The 8,343-nt window shown below is 44.0% G+C and overlaps 13 non-coding genes across 13 annotated transcripts; all 13 read right to left on the bottom strand.

The window, feature by feature from the left end:
• Positions 1-931: 931 nt before the first annotated feature.
• On the bottom strand, positions 932-1,003 carry trnaa-ugc (transfer RNA alanine (anticodon UGC)). The gene has a single exon. It is a non-coding gene; the product is annotated as a tRNA-Ala (tRNA).
• A 429-nt stretch (positions 1,004-1,432) lies between these two features.
• trnaa-cgc (transfer RNA alanine (anticodon CGC)) lies at positions 1,433-1,504 on the bottom strand. Its single transcript has one exon. It is a non-coding gene; the product is annotated as a tRNA-Ala (tRNA).
• A 581-nt stretch (positions 1,505-2,085) lies between these two features.
• trnaa-cgc (transfer RNA alanine (anticodon CGC)) lies at positions 2,086-2,157 on the bottom strand. Its single transcript has one exon. It is a non-coding gene; the product is annotated as a tRNA-Ala (tRNA).
• Positions 2,158-2,738: 581 nt separating this feature from the next.
• On the bottom strand, positions 2,739-2,810 carry trnaa-ugc (transfer RNA alanine (anticodon UGC)). Its single transcript has one exon. It is a non-coding gene; the product is annotated as a tRNA-Ala (tRNA).
• Positions 2,811-3,493: 683 nt separating this feature from the next.
• Positions 3,494-3,565, bottom strand: trnat-cgu (transfer RNA threonine (anticodon CGU)). Its single transcript has one exon. It is a non-coding gene; the product is annotated as a tRNA-Thr (tRNA).
• A 522-nt stretch (positions 3,566-4,087) lies between these two features.
• Positions 4,088-4,159, bottom strand: trnat-ugu (transfer RNA threonine (anticodon UGU)). The gene has a single exon. It is a non-coding gene; the product is annotated as a tRNA-Thr (tRNA).
• Positions 4,160-5,046: 887 nt separating this feature from the next.
• Positions 5,047-5,118, bottom strand: trnaa-cgc (transfer RNA alanine (anticodon CGC)). The gene has a single exon. It is a non-coding gene; the product is annotated as a tRNA-Ala (tRNA).
• Positions 5,119-5,699: 581 nt separating this feature from the next.
• trnaa-ugc (transfer RNA alanine (anticodon UGC)) lies at positions 5,700-5,771 on the bottom strand. Its single transcript has one exon. It is a non-coding gene; the product is annotated as a tRNA-Ala (tRNA).
• A 428-nt stretch (positions 5,772-6,199) lies between these two features.
• On the bottom strand, positions 6,200-6,271 carry trnaa-ugc (transfer RNA alanine (anticodon UGC)). The gene has a single exon. It is a non-coding gene; the product is annotated as a tRNA-Ala (tRNA).
• A 579-nt stretch (positions 6,272-6,850) lies between these two features.
• trnaa-ugc (transfer RNA alanine (anticodon UGC)) lies at positions 6,851-6,922 on the bottom strand. The gene has a single exon. It is a non-coding gene; the product is annotated as a tRNA-Ala (tRNA).
• Positions 6,923-7,351: 429 nt separating this feature from the next.
• On the bottom strand, positions 7,352-7,423 carry trnaa-cgc (transfer RNA alanine (anticodon CGC)). The gene has a single exon. It is a non-coding gene; the product is annotated as a tRNA-Ala (tRNA).
• A 182-nt stretch (positions 7,424-7,605) lies between these two features.
• trnat-cgu (transfer RNA threonine (anticodon CGU)) lies at positions 7,606-7,677 on the bottom strand. The gene has a single exon. It is a non-coding gene; the product is annotated as a tRNA-Thr (tRNA).
• A 522-nt stretch (positions 7,678-8,199) lies between these two features.
• trnat-ugu (transfer RNA threonine (anticodon UGU)) lies at positions 8,200-8,271 on the bottom strand. The gene has a single exon. It is a non-coding gene; the product is annotated as a tRNA-Thr (tRNA).
• Between the last annotated feature and the right edge of the window lie 72 nt (positions 8,272-8,343).

Here is an 8,343-nt window from a genome sequence, read left to right as displayed (position 1 = left end):
GAACCTGTGACCTTTGGTTTACAAGACAGACGCCTTGCCACTTGGCCATCGCTCCCACAGCCTTGGTTTTGAATTGGCGTGGAAGCACTGGACAAATGTACCTGCAAAAGCAACAGTAGTTAATTACCTGAGCATAACAGTAAACATTCTTCTGATACTGTCTCAGAACATGCAAATCAAGCAAGTTCCTCCAGCTGCAAATGCCTTTTTAATGAACATTTTTTGTTGTGGTTTTGATTCACTTCAGCATGCTTCCAATAATGAGCTTCAGTCTAAAAGACAAAATCAGTGGAGATGCTGGGGATTGAACCCAGGACCTCATACATGCTCTACCACTGAGCTACATCCCCAACTTGCTGTAGGTTGTTGACAATGTGCCCATGGGACAAGCCAAAGCTTTAAACTTACAGTGAGGGCAGAGTTAAAATCCTGCATAGTCAGCATTTTAACATAGTAAGCTGGAACATCACATATGATGGGGCATGTAAAAGCTACCAGCAAAGTGACATTGGGCAGAATCTTCCAAGAAAGAAGGCACAGACTGGGGTCGAACCCATGATCTTCTGTTTACGAGACCAACGCCTTACCACTTGGCCAACATGCCAGCTCGTAAATTGTGCTAGTCCCATGACTATATGCCTCATCCGGTCTCCTGACAATTCTTGGCTGACTCAATGAATAAAATTCTTGCTAAATGCTCAGTTTGAACTTTTAGCAAACGTTGGTGTGACCTCTGCTTCAGTACAAGAATGTGCATGTACTCCCATCCTGGGCACCTTGCAACACATGCGGCAGAATTTGTCTAGAACTAAATGTCTGGTTTGTGTTTCTCTGAAGTTGCAAAGAAAGAATGTAATAGGTCAGACAATGAAGAAAAATTCCTGATCCTCGTAGTCTGAAGTTGCAAAAACCTGCCCAGCAGGTTATAACATGGAGATGCAGGGGATTGAACCCTGGACCTCATACATGCAAAGCATGCGCTCTACCACTGAGCTACATCCCCTTTGCCAATCTTCTGTTTGAGGAACCCAAGAGCATGAGAAAAAAATAAGACATTCAGCAAAGATGGGGAGGATTTGATTGACATGTAATAAAAGCGCCCATTAAGCTTCTTTTTGCTTGGAAAAGGCACAAACGGGGATCAAACCTGTGATCTTTGGTTTATAAGACCGACACCACGCCACTTGGCCATCGCGCCCACAGCTTTGGTTTTGAATTGCCGTGGAAGCACTGGACAAATGTACCTGTAAAAGCAACAGTAGTTAATAACCTGAGCATAACAGTAAACATTCTTCTGATACTGACTCAGAACATGCAAATCAAGCAAGTTCCTCCAGCTGAAAATGCCTTTTTAATGAACAGTTTTTGTTGTGGTTTTGATTCACTTCAGCATGCTTCCAATAATGAGCTTCAGTCTAAAAGACAAATTCAGTGGAGATGCTGGGGATTGAACCCAGGACCTCATACATGCGAAGCATGCGCTCGACCACTGAGCTACATCCACAACTTGTAGTAGGTTGTTGACAATGTGCCCACGGAATAAGCCAAAGCTTTAAACTTACAGTGAGAGCAGAGTTAAAATCCTGCATAGTCAGCATTTTAACATAGTAAGCTGGAACATCACATATGATGGGGCATGCAAAAGCTACCAGCAAAGTGACATTGGGCAGAATCTTCCAAGAAAGAAGGCACGGACTGGGGTCGAACCCATGATCTTCTGTTTACAAGACCAACACCCTACCACTTGGCCAACATGCCAGCTCATAAACTGTGCTAGTCCCATGACTCTATGCCTCATCCGGTCTCCTGACAATTCTTGGCTGACTCAATGAATAAAATTCTTGCTAAATGCTCAGTTTGAACTTTTAGCAAAAGTTGGTGTGACCTCTGCTTCAGTACAAGAATGTGCATGTACTCTCATCCTGGGCACCTTGCAACACATGCGGCAGAATTTGTCTAGAACTAAATGTCTGGTTTGTGTTTCTCTGAAGTTGCAAAGAAATACTCTAATAGGTCAGACAATGAAGAAAAATTCCTGATCCTCGTAGTCTGAAGTTGCAAAAACCTGCCCAGCAGGTTATAACATGGAGATGCAGGGGATTGAACCCTGGACCTCATACATGCGAAGCATGCGCGCTACCACTGAGCTACATCCCCAACTTGCTGTAGGTTGTTGACAATGTGCCCATGGGACAAGCCAAAGCTTTAAACTTACAGTGAGGGCAGAGTTAAAATCCTGCATAGTCAGCATTTTAACATAGTAAGCTGGAACATCACATATGATGGGGCATGCAAAAGCTACCAGCAAAGTGACATTGGGCAGAATCTTCCAAGTAAGAAGGCACGGACTGGGGTCGAACCCATGATCTTCTGTTTACGAGACCAACGCCTTACCACTTGGCCAACATGCCAGCTCATAAACCGTGCTAGTCTCATGACTCTATGCCTCATCCGGTCTCCTGACAATTCTTGGCTGACTCAATGAATAAAATTCTTGCTAAATGCTCAGTTTGAACTTTTAGCAAACGTTGGTGTGACCTCTGCTTCAGTACAAGAATGTGCATGTACTCCCATCCTGGGCACCTTGCAACACTTGCGGCAGAATTTGTCTAGAACTAAATGTCTGGTTTGTGTTTCTTTGAAGTTGCAAAGAAATACTCTAATAGGTCAGACAATGAAGAAAAATTCCTGATCCACGTAGTCTGAAGTTACAAAAACCTGCCCAGCAGGTTATAACATGGAGATGCAGGGGATTGAACCCTGGACCTCACACATGCAAAGCATGCGCTCTACCACTGAGCTACATCCCCTCTGCCAATCTTCTGTTTGAGGAACCTAAGAGCATGAGAAAAAAATAAGACATTCAGCAAAGATGGGGAGGATTTGATTGACATGTAATAAAAGCTCCCATTAAGCTTCTTTTTGCTTGGAAAGGGCACGAACGGGGATCAAACCTGTGATCTTCGGTTTACAAGACAGACGCCTTGCCACTTGGCCATCACACCCACAGCTTTGGTTTTGAATTGGCGTGGAAGCACTGGACAAATGTACCTGTAAAAGCAAGAGGAGTTAATTACCTGAGCATAACAGTAAACATTCTTCTGATACTGTCTCAGAACATGCAAATCAAGCAAGTTCCTCCAGCTGCAAATGCCTTTTTAATGAACAGTTTTTGTTGTGGTTTTGATTCACTTCAGCATGCTTCCAATAATGAGCTTCAGTCTAAAAGACAAATTCAGTGGAGATGCTGGGGATTGAACCCAGGATCTCATACATGCGAAGCATGCGCTCGACCACTTAGCTACATCCACAACTTGCAGTAGGTTGTTGACAATGTGCCCATGGGACAAGCCAAAGCTTTAAACGTACAGTGAGGGCAGAGTTAAAATCCTGCATAGTCAGCATTTTAACATAGTAAGCTGGAACATCATATATGATGGGGCATGCAAAAGCTACCAGCAAAGTGACATTGGGCAGAATCTTCCAAGAACGAAGGCACGGAAGGGGGTCGAACCCATGGTCTTCGGTTTACGAGACCGACGCCTTACCACTTGGCCACCATGCCAGCTCATCGACTGTGCTAGTCCCATGACTCTATGCCTCAACCGGTCTCCTGACAATTCTTGGCTGACTCAATGAATAAAATTCTTGCTAATTGCTCAGTTTGAACTTTTAGCAAACGTTGGTGTGACCTCTGCTTCACTACAAGAATGTGCATGTACTCCCATCCTGGGCACCGTGCAACACATGCGGCAGAATTTTTCTAGAACTAAATGTCTGGTTTTTTGTTTCTCTGAAGTTGCAAAGAAATACTCTAATAGGTCAGACAATGACGAAAAATTCCTGATCCTCGTAGTCTGAAGTTGCAAAAACCTGCCCAGCAGGTTATAACATGGAGATGCAGGAGATTGAACCCTGGACCTCATACATGCAAAGCATGCGCTTTACCACTGAGATACATCCCCTCTGCAAATCTTCTATTTAAGGAACCCAAGAGCATGAGTAAAAGCAAGACATTCAGCAAAGATGGGGAGGATTTGATTGACATGTAATAAAAACTCCCATTAAGCTTCTTTTTGCTTGGAAAAGGCACGAACGGGGATTGAACCCGTGATCTTCGGTTAACAAGACCGACGCCTTGCCACTTGGCCATCGCGCCCACAGACTTCGTTTTGAATTGGCGTGGAAGCATTGGACAAATGTACCTGTAAAAGCAACAGGAGTTAATTACCTGAGCATAACAGTAAACATTCTTCTGATACTGTCTCAGAACATGCAAATCAAGCAAGTTCCTCCAGCTGCAAATGCCTTTTTAATGAACAGTTTTTGTTGTGGTTTTGATTCACTTCAGCATGCTTCCAATAATGAGCTTCAGTCTAAAAGACAAATTCAGTGGAGATGCTGGGGATTGAACCCAGGATCTCATACATGCGAAGCATGCGCTCGACCACTTAGCTACATCCACAACTTGCAGTAGGTTGTTGACAATGTGCCCATGGGACAAGCCAAAGCTTTAAACTTACAGTGAGGGCAGAGTTAAAATCCTGCATACTCAGCATTTTAACATAGTAAGCTGGAACATCATATATGATGGGGCATGCAAAAGCTACCAGCAAAGTGACATTGGGCAGAATCTTCCAAGAAAGAAGGCACGGACTGGGGTCGAACCCACAATCTTCTGTTTACGAGACCAACGCCTTACCACTTGGCCAACATGCCAGCTCATAAACTGTGCTAGTCCCATGACTCTATGCCTCATCCGGTCTCCTGACAATTCTTGGCTGACTCAATGAATAAAATTCTTGCTAAATGCTCAGTTTGAACTTTTAGCAAACGTTGGTGTGACCTCTGCTTCAGTACAAGAATGTGCATGTACTCTCATCCTGGGCACCTTGCAACACATGCGGCAGAATTTGTCTAGAACTAAATGTCTGGTTTGTGTTTCTCTGAAGTTGCAAAGAAATACTCTAATAGGTCAGACAATGAAGAAAAATTCCTGATCCTCGTAGTCTGAAGTTGCAAAAACCTGCCCAGCAGGTTATAACATGGAGATGCAGGGGATTGAACCCTGGACCTCATACATGCGAAGCATGCGCTCTACCACTGAGCTACATCCCCAACTTGCTGTAGGTTGTTGACAATGTGCCCATGGGACAAGCCAAAGCTTTAAACTTACAGTGAGGGCAGAGTTAAAATCCTGCATAGTCAGCATTTTAACATAGTAAGCTGGAACATCACATATGATGGGGCATGCAAAAGCTACCAGCAAAGTGACATTGGGCAGAATCTTCCAAGTAAGAAGGCACGGACAGGGGTCGAACCCATGATCTTCTGTTTACGAGACCAACGCCTTACCACTTGGCCAACATGCCAGCTCATAAACTGTGCTAGTCTCATGACTCTATGCCTCATCCGGTCTCCTGACAATTCTTGGCTGACTCAATGAATAAAATTCTTGCTAAATGCTCAGTTTGAACTTTTAGCAAACGTTGGTGTGACCTCTGCTTCAGTACAAGAATGTGCATGTACTCCCATCCTGGGCACCTTGCAACACATGCAGCAGAATTTGTCTAGAACTAAATGTCTGGTTTGTGTTTCTTTGAAGTTGCAAAGAAATACTCTAATAGGTCAGACAATGAAGAAAAATTCCTGATCCACGTAGTCTGAAGTTACAAAAACCTGCCCAGCAGGTTATAACATGGAGATGCAGGGGATTGAACCCTGGACCTCATACATGCAAAGCATGCGCTCTACCACTGAGCTACATCCCCTCTGCCAATCTTCTGTTTGAGGAACCCAAGAGCATGAGAAAAAATAAGACATTCAGCAAAGATGGGGAGGATTTGATTGACATGTAATAAAAGCGCCCATTAAGCTTCTTTTTGCTTGGAAAAGGCACAAACGGGGATCAAACCTGTGATCTTTGGTTTATAAGACCGACGCCACGCCACTTGGCCATCGCGCCCACAGCTTTGGTTTTGAATTGCCGTGGAAGCACTGGACAAATGTACCTGTAAAAGCAACAGTAGTTAATAACCTGAGCATAACAGTAAACATTCTTCTGATACTGACTCAGAACATGCAAATCAAGCAAGTTCCTCCAGCTGAAAATGCCTTTTTAATGAACAGTTTTTGTTGTGGTTTTGATTCACTTCAGCATGCTTCCAATAATGAGCTTCAGTCTAAAAGACAAATTCAGTGGAGATGCTGAGGATTGAACCCAGGACCTCATACATGCAAAGCATGCGCTCTACCACTGAGCTACATCCCCAACTTGCTATAGGTTGTTGACAATGTGCCCATGGGACAAGCCAAAGCTTTAAACTTACAGTGAGGGCAGAGTTAAAATCCTGCATAGTCAGCATTTTAACATAGTAAGCTGGAAAATCAAATATGACAGGGCATGCAGAAGCTACCAGCAAAGTGACATTGGGCAGAATCTTCCAAGAAAGAAGGCACGGACTGGGGTCGAACCCATGATCTTCGGTTTACAAGACCAACGCCTTACCACTTGGCCAACATGCCAGCTCATCAACTGTGCTAGTCCCATGACTCTATGCCTCATCCGGTCTCCAGACAATTCTTGGCTGACTCAATGAATAAAATGCTCAAAATGCTCAGTTTGAACTTTTAGCAAACGTTGGTGTGACCTCTGCTTCAGTACAAGAATGTGCATGTACTCCCATCCTGGGCACCTTGCAACACATGCGGCAGAATTTGTCTAGAACTAAATGTCTGGTTTGTGTTTCTCTGAAGTTGCAAAGAAATACTCTAATAAGTCAGACAATGAAGAAAAATTCCTGATCCTCGTAGTCTGAAGTTGCAAAAACCTGCCCAGCAGGTTATAACATGGAGATGCAGGGGATTGAACCCTGGACCTCATACATGCAAAGCATGCGCTCTACCACTGAGCTACATCCCCTTTGCCAAACTTCTGTTTAAGGAACCCAAGAGCATGAGAAAAAAATAAGACATTCAGCAAAGATGGGGAGGATTTGATTGACATGTAATAAAAGCTCCCATTAAGCTTCTTGTTGCGTGGAAAAGGCACGAACAGGGATCTAACCTGTGACCTTTGGTTTATAAGACAGACGCCTTGCCACTTGGCCATCGCGCCCACAGCTTTGGTTTTGAATTGCCGTGGAAGCACTGGACAAATGTACCTGTAAAAGCAACAGGAGTTAATTACCTGAGCATAACAGTAAACATTCTTCTGATACTGTCTCAGAACATGCAAATCAAGCAAGTTCCTCCAGCTGCAAATGCCTTTTTAATGAACAGTTTTTGTTGTGGTTTTGATTCACTTCAGCATGCTTCCAATAATGAGCTTCAGTCTAAAAGACAAATTCAGTGGAGATGCTGGGGATTGAACCCAGGACCTCATACATGCGAAGCATGCGCTCTACCACTGAGCTACATCCCCAACTTGCTGTAGGTTGTTGACAATGTGCCCATGGGACAAGCCAAAGCTTTAAACGTACAGTGAGGGCAGAGTTAAAATCCTGCATACTCAGCATTTTAACATAGTAAGCTGGAACATCATATATGATGGGGCATGCAAAAGCTACCAGCAAAGTGACATTGGGCAGAATTTTCCAAGAAAGAAGGCACGGACGGGGGTCGAACCCATGGTCTTCGGTTTACGAGACCGACGCCTTACCACTTGGCCACCATGCCAGCTCATCAACTGTGCTAGTCCCATGACTCTATGCCTCAACCGGTCTCCTGACAATTCTTGGCTGACTCAATGAATAAAATTCTTGCTAATTGCTCAGTTTGAACTTTTAGCAAACGTTGGTGTGACCTCTGCTTCACTACAAGAATGTGCATGTACTCCCATCCTGGGCACCGTGCAACACATGCGGCAGAATTTTTCTAGAACTAAATGTCTGGTTTTTTGTTTCTCTGAAGTTGCAAAGAAATACTCTAATAGGTCAGACAATGACGAAAAATTCCTGATCCTCGTTGTCTGAAGTTGCAAAAACCTGCCCAGCAGGTTATAACATGGAGATGCAGGAGATTGAACCCTGGACCTCATACATGCAAAGCATGCGCTTTACCACTGAGATACATCACCTCTGCAAATCTTCTATTTAAGGAACCCAAGAGCATGAGTAAAAGCAAGACATTCAGCAAAGATGGGGAGGATTTGATTGACATGTAATAAAAACTCCCATTAAGCTTCTTTTTGCTTGGAAAAGGCACGAACGGGGATTGAACCCGTGATGTTCGGTTTACAAGACCGACGCCTTGCCACTTGGCCATCGCGCCCACAGCCTTCGTTTTGAATTGGCGTGGAAGCACTGGACAAATGTACCTGTAAAAGCAACAGGAGTTAATTAC

The sequence above is a fragment of the Salminus brasiliensis genome, chromosome 6 (genome assembly GCF_030463535.1).
Source record: "Salminus brasiliensis chromosome 6, fSalBra1.hap2, whole genome shotgun sequence".
Taxonomy (NCBI): domain Eukaryota; kingdom Metazoa; phylum Chordata; class Actinopteri; order Characiformes; family Bryconidae; genus Salminus; species Salminus brasiliensis.
The sequence above is the reverse complement of the archived record's forward strand: the minus strand, read 5'-3'. Positions and strand labels throughout refer to the sequence as shown.